This window comes from Lissotriton helveticus, chromosome 8 (genome assembly GCF_964261635.1).
Source record: "Lissotriton helveticus chromosome 8, aLisHel1.1, whole genome shotgun sequence".
NCBI lineage: Eukaryota > Metazoa > Chordata > Amphibia > Caudata > Salamandridae > Lissotriton > Lissotriton helveticus.
Genome location: NC_136069.1, coordinates 925333686 through 925355718, shown reverse-complemented (window position 1 = coordinate 925355718; position 22033 = coordinate 925333686). Strand labels below are relative to the sequence as shown.

The window sequence follows — 22033 nt, the reverse complement described above, 5'->3', positions numbered from 1 at the left end:
GAAGGAATGGCGGTTTGCAGGGTCTTTGGCCAACAAGGGGCAGAAATCCCAGTGGGACAGGGTCTAGTAGGTCTGGCAAGTAAATGGGGAACCACGTATATCTCTGTTGAAAGGGATCTTAGTACAGAGCAAGGGGCAACCACTGAGGGAAATATAGGACAACTGCCAGAAATAGACCCTGCACCCCAAGCTATGTTGCCCGATTGTGACGAAACCGGGGCCAGACAGTTAATAACAACTCAGTTAACCGGCACCGTAGATAGACCTCTAGTTAGTGGGTTTACTATAGCCTCCTGGAACATAGCCGGGTTGACTAAAAAAAGGGATATGTTAGGATGGATGGATTTTCTCCATAACCATGATATTATTTGTCTTCAGGAAACCTGGTATACAGATTATGTTAACTTTGAAGGGTTTGTTTCTTATGATTTACCTGCTCTGTGTTCTTTGGCTGGTAGAGCAAAGGGTGGGCTTTTAATTCTCCTGTCAATCTGCCTTTAGAAGTTAAAATGTTTACTAACATCGGGTGTCACTCACAGGTAATATGGTTACAACAAAAAAATGGCTGGGATGTTTTGTTTATTCATTTTTATAATAACCTCTTTGATTGTACACGACATAATGTAGTCACAGAACTGGAGAATGTTATTGGTAAATTGGGCACTGAAAAAGATGTCAATTTTGATATAATTTGGGTTGGAGATTTTAATACGCCTATATGTCGTCTGTCTATTACTAAGGTCTGCGGGTTCAGGAACGATACAGGAGATGATTGTACGCATTTCCCCCATAATCCGTATGGAGATATACTGAACACCGTTATGGCTAACTGATTTGGACATAATGCAGTGTGCAAGAGATGGGATGGGGAAACAGGTTCCTACTTTTACAGGCAGAAATGCTAATACAGTCACCGATCATGTACTGGTTTCTGTCAATATTATCCCCCTATGTACCTCCCCTTGGAGTGAAGAATCCCTACTTAGTGATCATAATTGCATTATTATGCAAGTAGCTGTATGGGGTAATAGATCCGTAGTAACACAAACAACTGAGGGAAATATTATCCCGTGCAGACCTAATGGTACTAGAATAAAATGGAAAGGGGTTAACCCAGATAAGGTGTTAAAAAACATTGTTACCAATTGCTATGCTGAGATCTTTCAGAATTTGGATGTCAATACTAAGCCTGCACTGATCTTAATGAATGTTTGTAAAATAAACAATACTATTGATAATATTTGACTACGACATCCAATAAGAAATTTACCCAGAACAGGGGATGGTTTAACCATGCTTGTACTCTCTCATTGAACCAGTTAAAACAAGCACTGTCCAGTAGTAACAGGGATTTGATGCTTGTAAAGAAATTAAGATTGGATTATAAATTTAAACTCAAACAGAGGAAGAGAGAGTTACAACAGGAGGCCTGGGACAACCTCGCTTTGGCTGCGGATACATCAAACTGCCAGCTGTTCTGGGAAACAGTTAATTCTCGTTTTTTAAAAGATGAGGTAGTCCCCGAATTAATGTCCCATGTTATCAGTGAGGCATGAGTTGCTCATTTCTCTAGCATTTTTAACCCAGGAAATCTTACCACAAACGACCTTACTAATTAAGAATTTGGTGTATAATACCACTAAATATCACATTAGCTGAGGTGGAACAAGGCATTAAAAGTAGCAAGGGAGGAAAGGCCCCGGGCCCGGACGGTGTTCCAATAGATGTTTATAAAGCCGTACCCGCTCTCTGGGGACCTATACTAAATACCTATACTAAATAGAGTCTTTAACGCTGCTGTAACTGATGGAGCTCCTTCTACTAGGGTGAATCAATACTTATCCCTATTTTTAAGAAGGGGTTAAATCCGATGCCAAAAATTATCGGCCAATTTCTCTTTTAGATTCCTCTATAAAAATGATGAGTAGGATTCTACTTGTTAGGTTAGAAGAATGGGCGGAGGATAACGGGATTTTAACAAAGACACAATACGGTTTTAGGAAACGGCGAGGAACCCTTGAACAGTGTAATAATTTAGATTTATTAATTGGAAGATACACGTGCCAAGCAAGGGTCCCTTTTTCTATGCTTCGCCGACCTCAGCAGCGCATTCGATTTAGTGGATCACGCCATACTTTGGCCGACTCTTTTAGATCTTGGAGCCCCAGAGTCTATAATTTATTTTTTGGCCAGACTTTATGAAAGATGGTTAACATCTGTACGGTATGGGCACAGGGGTGAGTGCACCCCTAAATTTAACGTTAGATGTGGCATCCGACAAGGTTGCGTCCTTGACCCATTGCGCTCTACATTTTTTATTAACGAAGTTGACGCAGCACTCAAACTCGTAAAATCGAATGCACCACAGGCGGAGGGCCAGGATGTGCCGGTACTGCTTTATGCAGATGATGCGGTGCTTTTATCTAGAAAAACCCATTGGCCTCCAGCGGCTAATAGACAAGTTCCCCGATTTTATCAAGAGGTGGAAGTTGCAGATTAATAAAACCAAAATATATACTATGGTCTGTGGTACGAGGCACAAGAGGATTAACTCCTTCTTTACAGAGGGGCAGAAAATCCAAATGGTGGATAAGTTTGGTTATTTAGGGATAACGTTCTCTGGTGATGGTAAATGGTCACAAGAGATGCTGAATGTTTCAGGCGACGATGGCAAAAAGTGTCCATGGGGTTTTTAGGTTCGCAGCGAAGTTAGGCGACCGAAGAATTAAAGATATGACACACATCGATCAATCAAGATGTACCTCAATCGCACTTTATGGTGCGGGGGTATGGGGTCATAACTAACTGTGATCTGCAAACAGTGGAAAATATGTTCCTTAAAAAGTTGCTCTGTTTGCCATCCTCGGTGTCAACTGAACTAATTCATAGCGAAGTGGGAATTAGCTACCTGATGGACTTAATAGCACTCAGGACATTATTGATTGGATCAATATGGCTGTAGTTAGAGACTGTCTTCAATAGAATGATTATCAAAGACTGTCTCTGATTAGATAATTGTTTTAAGATTCCCTGGCTAAATTATATTGTACATAGTTTTAAGGATTTTTTTAAATTAAACATTAACAGAGCTGCCCAAAGCAGAAGTGAAGAACTTGTTCTTGCTGCATAGAAAAAAAGAGGCGTTTATGTACCATAGAGCAGCAACAACCTGTCAGTTTTACTATTCTCATTCGGTTCTTGAGGGATTCCAAACCTATTTGAGTCAGGTAACCAGATCTTTGCATCGTTATGTACTAACAAGAATGAGATTTGGTCTGGTCCATCACTTGGTAGCTTTTCCATGTGTAAAACAGTATCCTGCCTCCCCTTGCCCATGTGATGGCCACACAAAACAAATCACTTTGCGATTTCTCCTCATATGTGATTTATATTGGAACTTCCGTCTTGCATATTTAAAACCCTTGTTCATAAAATATTGTACTTTTACCACAGAAGCTGCTATGAGTTTGCTGTTTACAATGCGAGAGTCTGATATTTGTTTTTACACTGCAACTTTTATCCTAAAATCCATCTATGCAAGGAAAGTATGATGTTTTAAGTAGTATTAATAATCTGATTGGATTTTATTTATTTAATGTACAGAATTGGTTCTTTTAAACAATGCTTCTTTTTTTTCTTGTGCTTTTATGGTTGTTTTATATGAACCGAATAACGCTTATTGAATTGGATATCCTTCGCAGCATCCGAACCCTTTCCTTTAATTAAAATACATGTTCCAGTTTTGAGAGAGGGAGAACCTCAGACGAGTACACTAAATGTCTTGTAACAACCTATTCTCCCATGAGATATTCGACCAGACTCGCAGAGATTGGGAGTTAATTTTAAACAAAACTTTTTTTTTTTGGCACAACCTCATTTCATAGACGCGCTTGGCAGACTCAACAGCACAGGCTCTGAGTTGTAAACGCCACCTGTAGTGTTAGAATTCCGCCACCCAATCCACGCCTACTAAAGCAAAATATGCAAATCTACAATGAATGGCGAAACTGCGCTGCAATTTTATCTGAGGAGCGCTACAAAAAAGCGTCTCTTATGGCTTCATATGAAAGGTCATCAGAAATAAAAATAAATTCAGCCCCTGACTTTCCACTAGCAACCTGGGGGATGTATGCTTGGTTTCATTTCAATTTGACTAATTCAGCAGATTTCTGAAAAGAAAACCTAGCATTGAATAAAGGTGTCCGTATGTCATCGGACATAAGCTAACCTTATAATACGTAGCACTAAAGTCTTCCCGCGCCACGAGGCTCCCTTACTGAAGTACCACGTTGTGGCCATTTCACTTATAAATTGCAGTTCCACTCTTATGTTTGTGGTGTGTCTCGTTTTTTGAAACTGGGCTCTTTTGCCAATTTAGACCTGTTCTCAGCAAAACGAAACGCCCACTGTTGACACTGACCCGCTCACAGGTACTAGCTGCCCCTACTGTGCTCGTTTGCCTCTTCCGACCCCACTCTCCAATTAGAACGTATCGGAGACCGTATGCTCCATTTCTGACAGTCGGCAAAGTCAACACTCAAAGTACAATCAACAGCAACGACGACTTACAGTGCGACTTGGGCAATACTTTTTCCGGGATCAGTGACGCATTATCTTCCGGTTGGCAAGGTAGTGTGACTGGAGGAAAAGTCGGTTCAACTGTGGCTGGGCTGCATTATGAGCAAAAAAGGGTTCACTTCCGGTGCATATGTATTTGTGGTCTCTTCGAAATAGCGAGCGTTCTTCTGCTATAGGTCGGCTAACCTTTTTGGGGGCGGGTCCTTTGTTTTCCAACCAATTGAAACGCATACTGGGAAGTTCGGCCTCTAAGTGCCCCTTTTGTTCCGCCCTATGGTTGTCAATCAAGTTTTTCCACCATGCTGTCTGATAACCTTCTCTTCTGAAATGAACGTTGTTTTAAAATAGAATGGAAAAAGGCAATTGAATGAGTACAATCTTGTGTCTGGAAACGGAAGGTAAGGGGAATATTCTGGAAACACTATCTTGGTGAGGGATGGTTAACGTCTGTTCGGTTACTTACGTATGTATACATGGGTGAAGAACTGTTCATTTTTTTTTCCAGAGCTTTTTGAATGTTTTTGGGAAAGTGCCCCAAACGTTTGGCCCAAAGTAACATAACGTCTTGGTGAGGGTTGTGCTTCGTTTTTGTAGTGAGATCTCTACGTAAGCCTGGGTTTTTGTGTGTGAAGAAGTTAAGTTCAATGATGAGTCTGTTGTGAAAACGGCTGTATGAAATGAAGATTTCCAAATAAAGAGTATTGCGAAGAAACGTACAAGCACACTGGGCTTGTAAGCTAGTTGCTCTTAACGTTTTGATTTCTGTGGAACCCCACTCCACCGAATCACGTGTAAATTAGGGGCTCCGAAATAAGCTATTGCTGCTATTTGATTGTCAAAACAATACCAACAGTACAGAAACCAGTTAAAACGGTATGTACCCTGCGTGGTTCAACAGTAATGTTCTCTGCTCTCCTTGCGTAACTGGTCTCCTGTTTTTGTTTCATTTTTGGCCACAACATCTTGCTAATCTAGTGCAGGGATACTACAAGTACGGCCCGAGGGCGTTTCCAGCGTCCTGACCTTCACATTCGGTTCATGGAGAATAGCAGCAGTGCATTGCTGTTTACTGGACTGAACACTAACTTCCAGAAACCAATTTATTTACACTTTAACAGACGTAAAGGAGAAGAATCGAAGGTGTCGTGCACCTCATATTTTAAGAAACACATTCATTTTAAAGATTTTGTGCAACAAATAGGTAAAAATATATTCGTCTGGTCAAAATAAAAAAGTATATTATTAACATGCAAAAAATGTGAACTTGCTAATGTCATATTATATCACTGCATTGAGAGGCATTTATTGAAAGGGATAGATTTCAAACATGAACTTAGAAATTGTCCTGCTCCCTGCCTTGCCAACAATGCCATTAGTGAAACAAGAGCCAAGTCACTTGTCATGTTCAAACGCAAAAAGAACAATTGATGGAGGGAATGCTGAACTATGTCATGCACTCACCCCTGAGTCGGAGATCTGGACCTAAATCCATCATTTTTGTGCTCACCATTCCAGTTTGGACCCAGCCATATGCAAATCCGCCTGGCAGAGCTCCTTCATTCTCGCTTCCAAGTGTCCAGGGCTTGAGTGGCTTTACTTGGGGAGTAAGACTTGCAACAGACCAGGTCTGGGTGCTGATGTCAAGGTGGTTGGAGCCTTTTCTGCCTGTGAGTCTCTGATCAGGAGGCCAGCCAAATGGCCCTATGAGTTACTCTGTCCTGGGTTTAAGATGTAGGTCCAGTCCTTCTCACTCAAGCAGCCGGACAACAGAGTAGCAGTCCTTCTTGTGGTGCAGCACAGCAGTCCTTCCGAGTCTTACACAGGTCCAAAAGATGTACGGAAGAGTTGTAACCGAGGGTCAAATATTTATACTTGGTGCCAGCTTTGAAGTTGGAGAAAGGTTCTGAAGGTTTCCGCCCCAGAGGTGTTTGGAATTTCCTGCCTTTTTCACTACCAGGACATGTAAAACTTAAAGTACAAGTCAACATTTTTAAATACACTACACCCTGTCCTAAGGGCTTTTTAGTGACTACCCTAGGGGTGACCTATGTATTAATAAAAAGGAAGGTTTGGGCCCGGTAAAAGGTTTATTTAGCCCAGTCAAAATGGCAGTTCAAAACTGCACACTCAGGATGCAATTGAAGGCCTGCACCTTAAACGCTACTTAAGTGATCGGTACAATAGTTGCTGCAGGCCCACTAGTAGCATTAACTTACGGGCACTGGGTACATGTAGTACCACTTTAGTAGGTTCTTAAAAGAAAAATAAATATGCAATTGGGTGTGAGCCAATTTTATCGTGTTTAAAGGCGAGAACACAATCCCTTTACTGCTGGTTAGCAGTGGAAAAGTGCTCAGAGTCCTAAAGACCAACAAAAAAGCTGGTTCATAAAACAGGAGGGTGAAGGCAAAGAGTTTGGGGACGACCCTGAAGAAAGGGCCAAGTTCAACACTGGGTCTTTTCCCCATGGGTAAAATCAAATGATTGTCACTTATTGTGGAACCTACCCCGGCCTAAAATACAGAGTTCACAAGCAGTATATTTTGGCAAAGGGTTATAGCTAGGATTAAAACTTTCCCACTGTCTAGCAGTAGAACTTGGTTGTTCGTGTGCTAGCACCTCAGTGAATTGCAAACCTTATTGGGGGCTTTATCAAGGATTTTTTGTATAGCGCACTCTACCTTTCTAAGCACTTCTAATGTTTACAGAAAAGAGAATAAAAGCTTGAGATTGTGAGGCCTAAGATTATTTTTTCTTCCATTTCAATATTGGAGTTACTTCCTTGGTACACTTGACTTGCTACAGGTAGCTATAGCAAGCAGAGAAGGCTTATCACAAGGTGAGGTAGAGGGATGGCAAATCATTTTCAGAATGACACAGTATTGTCAAATTTGTGACTCTTCTAGACACTAGGGGCTCAATTTAGAGGGCAGTATGAAATTAAACCTTCCAAATAAATCCACGACTCACAGTCCACACTATGTACATGCCTCAATTCCCCTATGAGCCTGTCCCCGGGCCTTTACTCTGCTGTTGTCAATGCGGCCCTCAGTAACCACAGAGACCATACTTTTAGACCCTTGGAAACATGTTAATGAATGCTGATGCTCTGGTATATGTGCAAAGGCATAGGTCTGTTCCTTGACATGCGTAAGTTCTTGTGGCATGGATGGGCGCACCAAACACACTGAAAGACAATGGGGTCATGTCTTTGTCTTGGTTTTAGCACATAGTGTAATGGGGGCAATGTCTTGTGTTTTGTGAATCTGTAGTTGAGGCCAGACCTTTTTAGGTCTCGCCTAGGCAGCCTTGCACTGTCTCTTTGAGACATTCAGGATATGGGCATGAAGCTCCGCCGTCTTTCTGCCCATCTTTTTAATTGGCTCCTGTCACTCTCTTTTGCAAATGGTGGCTTTTCATTGGTCAATAGGCTTAGTAGTCCCTCCTTAGTACCACCTTTTCTCTTCTTGTTACCTCCTATGCGGACACCCCCTGTTACATATGTTGCTACTCATTACGTTTTAATTACAAACCTCCCTAAAGGACAAGCTTTCCCTGAACGCTTTTTTGTTTTTAATTCACTCAGTGCGGCAGCTCGGCTGCAATAATTGCGGCCACGCCTTTGTTTTGTTCATAATGATCGCCAAAGCGGGTGCGTGCCTTTTTGTTTTCTGTTTATTTACTTTTCTGTAGCAATGGTGGAACCCGCGCTTTAGCTTTAAACTGAGGTACCGGGTTTTTAAGAACCGGCACAGAACCGGTAACCCAGCGGTGTCAGGGTACACCCAGAGACCTCGGGTTCTTCCTGATCCAGACCACAGAAACTCAGAGTCTTCTAGGTGAAGTCAAAGTTCGATTTATTGGCTGCAACCAAGGTAACAAGTGTCCTAGAAGTACAACACACGGGGAGTATATTCTCAGGAGACCGCTCGAATTTACAAAGTCAGGCTTCTCTTCTTATACAGAATATTCAGCTTCAGGCAGACATTCTTCGAATTTGTAGTATGTCATTTACAGTCATTGGTAACAAAAGAAAACAGAGTCATGATGACATGTACATATTTCACGTCGTGCTGCCCACAACAAATCACTCGGCAAGGCCTAACATTTCATCAGATATCGCTGGACCCCCAATAAAAACGGGCACCTCCCCATCATAAAGCAAGTGAAGTAAAAAGAGTGGAGACAGATGTGAGCGAGATACGGCAGGTGTGCGCGCTGAAATGGTTTTATGGCTTGTTGAGCCTTGATGTTATCTTGTTCGGCCACTGGGAGGGGAACTGACCTAACGAGTTCGGCCTGGGGCAATGGTTCCAACTTGTACAGGTCATAGGAAAGTCGATTAAGGTGTACGTGTCCTTGTGGAATCGAATTCAGCTGGATTAAGGCCTATGTAAAGGGCAACACACAAAATGGCGGCCATATACAAAATGGAAGCCAAGGGTTCAAGATATAAATGATGATTTCGAGGTGAAATCATCACTTGAATGCGACGAAACTGCTTGTACATACTGTACTCGCCATTCTCGGTCTTTTGATACTAAATTCGTCGTATTACAACGAAGTTTTATTCTTGAGTCCAGGATGGTTACATGAGTTCGGATTTTCAGTACCACAAACCCTCCTTTTGCCCTTACATAGGCAATTAATCAATCCTCATGTTAGTCTGAGTCCAGATCTATGTTCCTAAAGTCATTGAGATGTTGCTGTAACATCATCCTAGTACTTAGTTCATCTCTTGACACAGGCTTCCTTACACATGATGTAACACAGAGGCCACATATTGCAGGAGCACACTGTATGCACAGACAGAACAGGAAAAGGATGGCTAAGACCATCCCAATGACCATCAGAATTTTCCATCCCCAGCCGGATATCAGATCCCAGAACCACCCCATTAATGACCAATCTCCTTTATCCACATGAATAGATTCGGAAATCTTATGTAGTTTGGAGATGGCCTGGTACACTGTCGGAGCGTTATCTGGGATAAAAACGCAGCAGCTAGATTGGATCAATCTGCATACCCCACCTCGGTCTGCAAGTATGACATCTAGAGCGACCCTGTTCTGAAGGGTCATAAGACGATCCGACTGGAGCTCAGCAATCAAGTTACTAAGGGCACCAGCAGTTTCAATCACGGTGGACTCAACTACCCTTGTCAATTGCCTTATGTTCCTGCTGTTTACCATGGGTCCCCAGAACGGCAGAAAACCTTTTGCAAAGTCCCCGAATTCTTGACCTGCAGTGTCTTCTTTACTCAAGACACCTCTAACTACCCTTGTCCTGTGGTAATCCGCCGCTGCTGTGTAGGTGGGAGGTAACAGGAACGAAACAAAACATGAGCCCGAAAAGTCAGGGGGCAACCATGTATAGGCTCTATCATGACAGATGAAATAAGTACCCTTAGCTGCTAGAAACGCAGGGGAAGTCTGAGACCCAAAACATACGTTTCTGTACAGACACTTTTCCCTAACTGAGCTCTGGGATTCCTGCCAATACCTTGCAGACACAGATTACCTTGATGGGGTACAATCCAGATCGGGGAAGACCTCTTCGCTTGCTGTTTCTCACTTAAAGTAGTTCCATATCCGGTCACGTTCCAACCTACATATGCAAGTATCTCATCATCGGGAGTATTTACATAAGAAGTTACGTCCCTAATCATGTCAACTATGCCTTTTACTAGGGCGCTGGTCTTGAGGTTGTCTTTTACAGAACGTAGGGGTTGGATTTCTCGTGCATATATGAACATTGTTCTGTATGCCCACACAGAGCCATTGTGACTAAAGGGCAGAACTAGATAAGGGATACCTTTACCAGTAGTGTGAGGCATAAGACCACATACCCAACAGTTGGTTGTGTTCATTACTAGTTGGTGTTGGTGTAAAAGCTGGACAAAGGAGTTATTAATGAACTCCAATCTCCTATTGGATTCGTGGTCAGGAAGGGGGTGAAAAGAATGAGAGGAAACAGTAGGATGAGGTATGGGCGATGCAGTGGGTGTAAGTGTTACACGAAAAGAGAATAAAACGTAACTCATTAAAAATATCATCATACTGAATAACATACAAATGCACAATATTATAAAACTTTTCTTTGTCATTGCTTTGCATAATTGGCGCTTAAAGTTCGTTCGTTTGGCAGGTCTCTCCACATCGGGAAACTCCACCCTCTCTAAAGTGCTGCCCGCGGTGGGAGGTTGCCTCTGCTAAGGGATGCTTCTGTCAGTCTAGGGCAACTCCCTTAGACCAACCAGAACTATCGACCTAACGTCGTCAGCTGCACCCCAAAGACTTTAATCAACCGCGGCCCTAGCAGCGGAACCCGGATGGCGGTTCGAAAAACAAAAATAAGCAAGTTTCCTAAATGGGAGAGCTGCACTTTCAAAAGTAGTACTTGGGGGGGGGGGGGGGGGGGGAATATATTTTTATTGGTCCATGGATCTTGGTCTCAAATTTGCAAAGGAAATCATTTTATTTGTTCGTTTTTCTCGATCTCAAATTATATCGTTGTTTTCCAGGTATTGTCTGATCCTGGAACAAAAGGTCAGGCTCTGCAGTGTTCAATAGCTTGGATGGTGGCACAGTCTTGTGCGAAATGTTCTCATTTTCTGGTTCAGAGTCAGTTCTTTTTACGTGCAAATCATTAAAAGGGACGGCATGTGACACGGTATCAGGTTCTGGGTCAGTGACACCCTTCTGGACCCACTGGTCAAAAGGCAGAGGAAAAGGGATTTTCTTACAATCGATCCCGTGGACCCAGTTGGCCTTCCCCTCCACCTGAACCGCAGATCTTGTAGAGCGAAGGACGAGGTGAGGCCCGGTCCACCTGGGCTGGTCGTTCTTCGTTCTTCGAAAGTTTCTGACAAGAATCCAGGAACCAGGGTCAATGTCGTGGCCCGGAGTCTCAGAGACCGGAGGCAGGGTGTTGTGGACCTGTTGATGCAAAACACGCAATTTAGCCGTCAATTCATACAGATAATCGAGCAAAACAGGGTGTTCCAGCTCACTAAATTTCGTGGGTCTAGGCACTCCCCATATGTTGGCTGGCCGACCAAAAACGATCTCATACGGGCTAAGTTTCACTCGTGAATGCACAGTCATTCTAGTGGACAGGAGTGCTAAGGGTAGAGCGTCAGGCCATTTAAGACCTGTGCTCGCTTGGATTTTGGCCAGTTTAAGTTTAAGCGTGCCATTGTAACATTCTACTAGTCCAGCTGATTGGGGGTGATTTGCAGCGTGGAACTTCTGCCTAATACCTAGCCCTTCATACACTCTCTTCATCACACGACCCACAAATTCACTCCCATTATCAGACCAGACCATTCTAGGCATTCCAAACCTCGAGAAGTACTCTTTCACAAGGGCTTTTGCTGTGGACAAGGCAGTATTGTCTTTTAGGGGATAGGCTTCTACCCATCTTGAGAAGGCACAAACAACAACGAGCACGTATTTTAAACTGTTGCACCTCTCCATGTGGATGAAATCTAGCTGCAAAACCTCGAACGGATACGTAGGAGGTGCAAAGTGACCAGCTGGAGTTGGGGTTCCCCTACCTGGGTTGTGTTTCAAACATACCATGCAATTCTTGACAACATTCTCTGCACACTTGGGAATCCCTGAATTCTTCCATACTGGAGCCAACAACTCGCAAATCCCTTTCACGCTGATATGAGCCATTCCATGAGCCATTGTAACTACCGCAAGCACATATGCATCGGGTAACAACCATCTCTGGTGCTCTGATAATTCAATCCAACACCCATTTTCATCCATTCTACCCGTACTTTCTCTCCACGTGCTCAATTCTTTCTCTGTGGCCTCAGCTTGAATGGACTTCACACTCTCTATTGTGTCTTCACATATTCCAACATCACCAGTCCATCTTGCAGGGCCTGTAACATACATTCGGCTCATTACATTCTTTGCCGTTTCTTTCGCGATCTCGTCAGCAAATGCATTTCCACGACCAACATCATCAGTCACCTTCTTGTGAGCACTACATTTCACAATCGCCATTTGCAGGGGCAGGGTCAGTGATTCAAGAAGCTCATTTACCAACTGACCATGCTGAATCTTAGCTCCATGCGAAGTCAGGAACCCACGTTCTCTCCACAATCGTCCAAAACTGTGAGCCACTCCAAATGCATACTGACTATCAGTGTAGATAGTCACTTTCATTCCTTTAGACAACACACATGCTCTCGTGAGTGCAATTAATTCCGCTGCTTGAGCTGAATTATGTGGCACACGCGCAGTCTCAACAATTGTATGCAATGTCGTGACAGCATATGCTGCAGTCGTGTCACCACTCGGGAGCTTGAAGCATGAACCATCCACCCATAATGTACCATCACATTCGGCAAGAGGAGTATCGGATAAATCTACTCTCCCTTTCGTCTCTTCCTCTGTTCTAAGAAAACAATCGTGCTGTTCTGAAACATCTGATCCTTCTGCAATTGGTAACAATGTAGCTAGGTTTAAAGTACTGCACCTTTTTATGTGCACATGACTCGCTAGTAGTGTTAATTCGTAACTTGACCACCGAGCACTAGTTAAGTGCTGTGTCTTAGTTCTATTTAGCAACGTGTCTACTGCATGTGGAACCATCACGACTAGTGTATTATTCATTACCAGACCAGCAGACTGTCGAATAGAAACAGCTGCTGCTGCTGTGGCTCTTAAACAACTTGGCAATGCTTTGGCTACCAGATCCAAAGTCGACGAAAAGTAGGCACATGGACGCTGCCTACCTCCAAACAACTGAGTCAACACAGACAATGCACAGCCCTCCTTTTCGTGGACATACAATGTGAAAGGCTTACTGTAGTCGGGGGTACCCAACACAGGAGCCGAACATAATGCTGTGCGCAATTCGAGATAACTTTTCTGGCACTCTTCAGACCAAGGTACAGGATTGGGTGTATTTTTACACGTTAATGCCACCAAAGGTTTGGCTAATAACGAGAAATTTGGAATCCACTGTCTATAGTAAGATGTAATGCCCAAGAAAGCACGCACTTCTCTCTGTGTTCTAGGTACGTTCAATTTCGCTATTGCCTGAATTCTCTCTGGGGTCAGTTTCCTTCCCTCCTTCGATAAGAGGTGACCTAAGTAGGTCACCCTTGTTGTCGGCAATATTGAAGCTTGGAAAGTGACACCTTGTGATGCAGATCACACAGATGACGCAATAATGTCAATGTGGCCTTTTTACAAATTTTCTCAGTGTCTGCAGCAATGAGCAAATCGTCCACATACTGTACAAGAGTAGCACCTTTAGGCAGAACAATCTTATCAAGCTGTGTTTTTAGAGCTTGACTGTATATTGACGGACTTTCACAGTAGCCCTGAGGAGCGCGTTTAAAACGGAAGCTGCGACCTCCTAAACTGAAGGAAAAAATATCCCTGCTCTCCTCAGCAATCGGGATGCTGAAGAAAGCATTCTTCAGGTCAATCACCGAGAACCAAGAGACAGAAGCTGGAATCATAGTCAATAATGTGGTAATGTCGGGGACAACTGGGAATTGTGGCACAACTATTTTATTCACCTCTCTAAGGTCAATCACGAATCTGTACACAGGTGGCTGAGAAGGGTCAGTTCGTTTTAAAACAGGCAAAACAGGACTATTGCAAACGTTTCCTCTTGTCTCCTCAATCACATCCTTTGCAATTAGCTCGTAAACGATCGCTAGCAAGGCTTTTTCACCTTCACTCGATATTTTGTATTGGGGAATTCGTGGCATTTTAACGTTGGCTTTCAATGTTACAACATATGGTGGAATTTCTAAAAGACCCACATCATTAGGACCAGTGGCCCAAAGGATATCGGGAAGAAACGACAATTCTGCTGGAAGTTTATCTCTTGACAGGTACATGGGAGAAACCACTTTCTTACCTAAAGTAAGTTGTACTCCTGAAGGAGAACAGTACAAAGTCGCATACAATCTTTTTAATAAATCCAATCCTAACAAGTTTTCGCCACAACCTGTTGTCAGAATAAGGGGTGCTTCGAATTCACAAGGACCAACAGAAAGAGACAGAGAGTCAGAAATCGGATTTCTAACTGGGGCGCCAGAGAAACCTACAGAAACGTTCATTTCGCCAGACAAAGGTGCGCCAGGGAGTTTGGAGTGCATAATAGAACTTTTCGTAGCACCAGTATCCAAGAGAAAAGGTTCTGACACACCTGATGTAATCACCTCAACGTATGGTCCACTCTGATCTACTGGAACTGAAACAACTCCCTCTCTTTGTCTATGGCTGTCCTAGCAGTCATTAGTTTCCCAATTCTCACTTTCTGTATAGTAATCATCAACATAGTATTGAGCTGTTCTGTCAGATGTGTTGTTCTGTTGATCGAACCTATTCATTGAATTTTGTGGAGGAAGTGGACGTGTGTTCTGGGGGACGTTTCCACGTCCTCTACCTCTAGGCGCTTGCTGAACACTACGACCTCTCACACTAGAAGCACCATTTGCATGCTGTAACAGAATGGGGCAACTATACTTGAAATGACCCTCTTCCTTGCAATACGAACACTGGTTGGGGCCTACAGTGACACGTGGCTGATTATACTCGGCTCTTTGCGAGTTCCTCTGATACTGTTGAGGATGCTGAAAATTATTCTGATAGTTGTTCTGACCACCGTTATTCTGGCCATTACCACCACCACGTGGTGGATAGGCTTGCTGTAATAAAACCTTCGTTTTCAACTCTTTCGTTTTCTTGTCTGCTCTATCCTTCTCATCTTTGTCTCTATTTTCGTAATATTGGGCAGTAGCCAATATCTGTGCTGAAGATGAGACAGCCCAAGAACGTTCTGAATCCTTTAACTTTTTACACAATTCTGGAAGTAAATTGTGCACGAATTTATCGACAAATAATCGCTGACCACCTTCTGTGGTCATATCTTGACCACTGTGATCGACAAATGTTTCTTCAAACCTGGTGAAAAAATCTGAGACAGTTTCATCTTTCTTTTGCTTACATGCAGATAACTTGTCCCAATTTACACGTATTGCAGGCATTATCGTTTTCATGTAATCAACTATTTTACTAGGGAGTTCTGCTACCAAAGGCTCAGGCTTGGCACCACCAATTGGTCGGGCGTCTGCAGCAGCAATGTTAGCCCATGAGTCACCTAATTCCTGATCATGATCTGCATGGCGAATTTTACTCCATAAAGGCTGCGGAACAACGTTCCCAAATAACATGTCGATGTCGGCTAAATTCATTATACATGACCCAGCAGTCTGTGACAACTCTTTGTAATACCCTGCAGGATTTTTACGCGGATCTGGTAATGTCTGTTTGAGTGCTAAAACTTCAGCTCGCTTCCATGGGACATGTACTCATACACGCTGAAAGTGTGGCAGAATAGGGGGGTTAACAGATGTCACCCTCTCTCCATTGTGGGGGAACTTCCCTCATGGGGTATTGTCGTGCCTTTTTCCTACTAGATGTACCAGGTTCAGATGATGACCCAGAACTACTTCCCTTACTCCGATATGATAACAATACCTCAACTGCTTTTTCGACATCGGGACCTACAATCATGCCCTCCCCAAACTTAAACCGTAAATGACACAACTCTTGCGGGTTGCATTCCTGACCATTGTCTTCCAAATCCTCACAAAGAAAAACACACATCTGTTCAAAAACATATCTCTGCGTCGGTGCTTCCCATTGACGGAAGACTTCCATGACGGATTCTACATCATACTTTACAGTATCCATAGCCCATTTACGCGCTAACCTATTCAATGAATCTCTCTCCTGATAGTCAGGCAGTTGACTTCGCAACTGTCTTCGTCCCATATTAGGGGTCGTTTTAGGCGACCGAAAAAGTGGTGAAGGAATGTTAGTAACAATGCTGGCCATTTTATGCCAAACGGAAGGTGAAAGTGAAGGAAGAACTGGCGGCAAAACAGCGTCAGGTAAGGCAGAAGCAGAGGCAATTGTAGAACGAGCATCAGGAGAAATAGAAGGTGCGCTAGGCGAAATCGTAGAGGGAGCATTAGGAGAAGTAGATGTGATCGGTGGGCCTTGAGGAGGCTGCACCAGAGAGACAGAAGCCAGCTGAAGAGCAGCTGTAGAGGAGCAGGCATAACAGCTACAGGGGGCGCAACTAAAGGTTGCGGAGGTGCTGTGGCATTTTGTGCATAGGGTGGTGGCGAACTTAGCAAATGTGACATTAACGGATCTTTTACACGCTCTTTTGCTGTCTCTTGCTGAAGAGACGGCAAAACTGGATAGCATTTATCTATTGCCATTTTACGTTGCCTGTGCAACTGCTCACTTATCTGTTCTTCTTCATTGTCTTTAAATTGCATAGCAGCTTGCATTACTGAAATACCCTTTTCTTTCTTATTTTTCTTCTCCAATTTGATGTCCTTCTGTTTGGCCTCTTTACGCCATAGGCGGAAAGAGTCAAACATCGCCGGCCGGGCTTTCTTTTTGAACAGTTTAACCTCAAGATTATCTAGAATTTCTGCGTCAAAACTACCGTATTGGGGCCATTTTACAACACCATCGTTTCTTGTGTATTTAATCCACACCTCATTATATGTGATGGGACCTACTCCGTGTTTGACATATAACTCATATGTTGGAGTTCCAACCGGAGGAACCGGACACGAGTCCTCCAATCGGGAGTCCCTATCATTACAACCAAGACAAAACAAGTTTCTAAGTCTAAGACCAGGCATTTTCGCTCTCTAGTCTAGTTCCAAACTTCAAAGGATTATCGATTACGATATTTCTCGTGAATACACAAGTCCTTCGGTTTTGGTGCTTGCAAGTACCAAATCAAAACCCAAAGATACCCAAAACTAAGAATCAACTAAGGACTGGGAGACGCTCCACTTATACTTAACTGAAATATCAATGACGTCACTTAGAAGACTCGTCTTAGTGTTTCGCTCTACCAAACTTCAAGGGTCCAAATCAGGGCGATAGCCAGGGCAGCAGTCCTTCGTAGCTGTTGGGAAGCGGGGAACCTCGCAGCAAAGACCTTCGGACCACATCGACATGCAGGGGTCGTTGAAGTGGTTGGCCGTCCTCCGGAATTTTCACACGAAGCTCCTCACGATCCTCTGGCTGACTGGTACCACTGGAATCGCCCCAAACGTTGGGCGCCAACTGAGGTACCGGGTTTTTAAGAACCGGCACAGAACCAGTAACCCAGCGGTGTCAGGGTACACCCAGAGACCTTGGCTTCTTCCTGATCCAGACCACAGAAACTCAGAGTCTTCTAGGTGAAGTCAAAGTTCGATTTATTGGCTGCAACCAAGGTAACAAGTGTCCTAGAAGTACAACACACGGGGAGTATATTCTCAGGAGACTGCTCGAATTTACAAAGTCAGGCTTCTCTTCTTATACAGAATATTCAGCTTCAGGCAGACATTCTTCGAATTTGTAGTATGTCATTTACAGTCATTGGTAACAAAAGAAAACAGAGTCATGATGACATGTACATATTTCACGTTGTGCTGCCCACAACAAATCACTCGGCAAGGCCTAACATTTCATCAGATATCGCTGGACCCCCAATAAAAACGGGCACCTCCCCATCATAAAGCAAGTGAAGTAAAAAGAGTGGAGACAGATGTGAGCGAGATACGGCAGGTGTGCGCGCTGAAATGGTTTTATGGCTTGTTGAGCCTTGATGTTATCTTGTTCGGCCACTGGGAGGGGAACTGACCTAACGAGTTCGGCCTGGGGCAATGGTTCCAACTTGTACAGGTCATAGGAAAGTCGATTAAGGTGTACGTGTCCTTGTGGAATCGAATTCAGCTGGATTAAGGCCTATGTAAAGGGCAACACACAAAATGGCGGCCATATACAAAATGGAAGCCAAGGGTTCAAGATATAAATGAAGATTTCGAGGTGAAATCATCACTTGAATGCGACGAAAATGCTTGTACATACTGTACTCGCCATTCTCGGTCTTTTGATACTAAATTCGTCGTATTACAACGAAGTTTTATTCTTGAGTCCAGGATGGTTACATGAGTTCGGATTTTCAGTACCACAAAACATCTTAAGCTAAAGCACAGGTGCTGTGATTGCTTCATAAGTAAAGAAATAGCATGGGAGACAGCGAGCTACATGTCTGGGCAACTCCCAGCTCGTACACTATTGCAACTCCACAAACGAAACACACAGTCATGGTCATTATTCTTCACACATCAACAGGGCCATTTAACTCTGCTTCATAATTTTTATTTTTAAATGTGTTTTATTCAAATATGTTGCCAGCCTTCCAAACACAGAAACCAATTTCAGTTCATTCTTCACTGCTGCATTCTGAATTTAGGCTGGATGTCGACAAGCCCTTTCCATGTAAAATAGCATTCAGTATAAAATATTGAATCATCTTTTACAAATACACGTTACAAACCGACCAACCAGTAGAGCATTTTTTCCCTGTCAACCAAAAGGTGCCCGACTCCCTGGGCGTCTCTTTCCCATGGAGAAAGCTTGAAACCAGCAGCTTTAGTCAAAGGCATGCTTGAAACATTCTCATTAAGCTTTGTTCTCATCCCAGGTGCTCACACTGCTCGGAAGTAAGAGTTTGTTTGAACTGTATTTAGTAGCATTAATCTGCTTTAATATTCTGCTGTATTATATAAGTATGTTAGTAACACATGCTCTTACAATAAAAAAACAAGCATTTGCAATGCAATAGGTGTTGCATTTGCGAGAGTTTGAGCTATTGGCGTTGTAAATGGCAATGACTTTTATTTGTGTTTTAAAAACTTGCGAGCGGTGTTTAAGCACACACTTTGTACCTCTTCGTTGCTTACGAGAAGCAAGGCTGGTAGTAAAAGAGGCGCAGTTACTGCCAGCCTATGGCATTGCAAATGCTTTTTTTCTGTGTCACTGGAGTAGAGGCCTTCTGGCCCACTTATATAAAGTTCAATTTCTAAGTGCATACCTAACATCTTGTGCGAACATCCCAAGTGTATGCTGTGTTTGTGTAACTTGTGTGGTACATGTATGGTGGGCATCAGTGAGTGAATAAGAGTAATTGAGGCCTGTAGGGTTCATTCTTGCAGAGCAAAAGCTGCTTATGAGCATTCATGAAGCATTGCTATTGTGCATGATGAAGGGGATCCTTTAGATGATGCCCAGGCTTTTGTCTTTCCGTGATCACACTTTTCACTTGACTAATGACAGCCATGTGCAAAAATCACAGGCTTCTTTGTGTGTTTTTTGTGGGTGCTTCAGGCTGGGACAGCCTTGCTATGGGACACATCAATGTACACAAAGTTTGCATCTAGAGATAAGTCTGGAAAAGACATTTGAAAGGAGAACCACCCCATACTGATTTTGAAAGTGCAGAGAGTGCATAGACATCTCCTGCCTGCTGTTACTGGGTAAAAGTGGGCCCCACTTCTTGTTAGAGTTCAAGTTCCCTATAACTAATTACTTAGAGGACTGCTGTGCAAACAGAATTGGTGTTTGCCTGACAGCTAGTTTCCTAAAGTGTGGAACATCACCTAAGGCAGAGGTCTTCAAACTTTTTGATGCCGAGACCCCCTTGTAAAACCTTTTTAGGCGTAAGGACCCCCTTACAACAAAAGATTCTAGAAACTGGTACTCCTCATCATCAACTATCGACAACCATAAATGCGCCTGTTAGACCTCATCACATCCATCCATCCATCATTCATCCACCCACACTTTCACACATCCATCCACCCTTTCATCCTTCCATCCATACGTCCATCCTTTACCTATCCACCCATCTATTCATCCACCCACCTTTTCACACATCCATCCATCATTCATCCATGCAACCTTTTACCCATCCATCCATACATCCATCCACCCTTTCATCCTTCCATCCATACATCCACCATTTCACCTATCCATCCTTCATCCATCCTTTCATTATTCCAGCCATACATCCATCCACCCTTTCATCCATACATCCATCCTTCATCCACCCACCCTTTCATCCATCCATCCACCCATCATTCATCCCCCCACCTTTTCACACATCCATCCATGCATCCATCATTCATCCATGCAACCTTTTATCCACCCATACATCCATCCTTCATCCATCTACCTTTTTGTCCTTCCATCCATACATACATCCATCCACCCTTTCATCCATCCACCTACCCTTTCATCCATCCATCCATCCATCATTCATCCCCCACCTTTTCACACATCCATCCATACATACATACATCCTTCATCAATACACCCTTTCATCCATCCATCCACCCACCTTTTCACACATCCATCCACCCTTCATCCATCCATCCACCCTTTCATCTTTACATCCATCCACTCATCATTCATCCATCCACTCATCATTCATCCACCCACCTTTTCACACATCCATCCATTCATCCTTCATCCATCCATCTACCCTTTCATCTTTACATCCATCCACTCATCATTCATCCACCCACCTTTTCACACACCCATCCATTCATCCTTACATCCACCCATCCATCCTTCATCCTTCCTTCCATCCATCCATCCATCCACCCACCCTTCATCCTTCCATCCACACATACATTCATCCTTCATCCACCCACCTTTTCTGTGCCTCTCTCACAGGGGTGGGGTCAGTATCTCTCAGCGTCTTCTTCCTTCTTCTTCCTCTCTCATGGGAGGGCATCTCTGTGCTTCCCTGCTTGGGGGGGGGGGGGGGGGGCAGTCAGGCTGTATAAACACCTCACTGTGAAGAACAGTTTCAGGCACATTTCTCCTGCACAGGCGCCAGGTATGAGGGCTCGTGGGACTTGAACCAATGACTGTAATGTCCTTCTGCTGTTTGCTATGTGTGTTTGTAAAGCGCTCTGATACCTACGGGTTAAGCTAGCGCTATATAAAACGTTAAAAATAAACCCCACAGCTAAGTCCATTGATTGAACTCAAAGGGCTACAGCCTCCTCCCCCAGACAAACCCCCCCACCCCCACTCCCCAGCACGTGTAAGTGAGCCCGGCTGAAACAGCTTCGGGACACACAGAAAGGCACACCCGAGTACTTCACAGGTCTTCAGAAGACCTTTACTTGTTAATGAGGCGTGAATTAGGCCTCCGCCGTGATCACCCGGCCTCAATCAGCCTGACGCCAGGAACTGCTGCACGCTCCAACAGAATCTGCGACCCCCTTCCCAGGACTCCACGACCCCCCTGGGGGTCGCGCCCCACAGATTGAAGACCTCTGACCTAAGGCCACCCCAGGCTGGAAGCGCTGTTTACCTGACCACAAGCGCCTTGAAGCCAGCCTGGCAGAGGATTGGAGCCTTCAACTCTGCAGGAGGAGTAACTGTCCAGGAGGAGCAAGGTGCAGCAAGACCCCAGTGCTGGTGGTCCTGCATGAAGAGCAATTTGTGTAGCACAGTTCTGGCGAGTAACAAACTTTCCTCCTGTGGTTCCTATAACTCACCGGGCAATGCTACTAGAAGATTGCCATAGCCCAATC

The 22033-nt window shown here is 43.8% G+C and overlaps 2 protein-coding genes across 4 annotated transcripts in view; one reads left to right on the top strand and one right to left on the bottom strand.

Moving 5' to 3' along the window:
• LOC144773012 (putative protein ARB2BP) overlaps window positions 1-4714 on the bottom strand; it is a 118595-nt gene extending 113881 nt beyond the window's left edge. Inside the window, exon 1 of the mRNA XM_078657762.1 lies at window positions 4570-4714. The gene's annotated coding sequence lies outside the window, so the exon portion shown is untranslated. The remainder of the gene's footprint in view (window positions 1-4569) is intronic.
• A 108-nt stretch (window positions 4715-4822) lies between these two features.
• TRMT10C (tRNA methyltransferase 10C, mitochondrial RNase P subunit) overlaps window positions 4823-22033 on the top strand; it is a 76955-nt gene continuing 59744 nt past the window's right edge. Inside the window, exon 1 of one of the 3 annotated variants that reach the window (XM_078657758.1) lies at window positions 4823-4976. The gene's annotated coding sequence lies outside the window, so the exon portion shown is untranslated. The remainder of the gene's footprint in view (window positions 4977-22033) is intronic. The other 2 variants (XM_078657760.1, XM_078657761.1) reach the window with 2 other exon arrangements.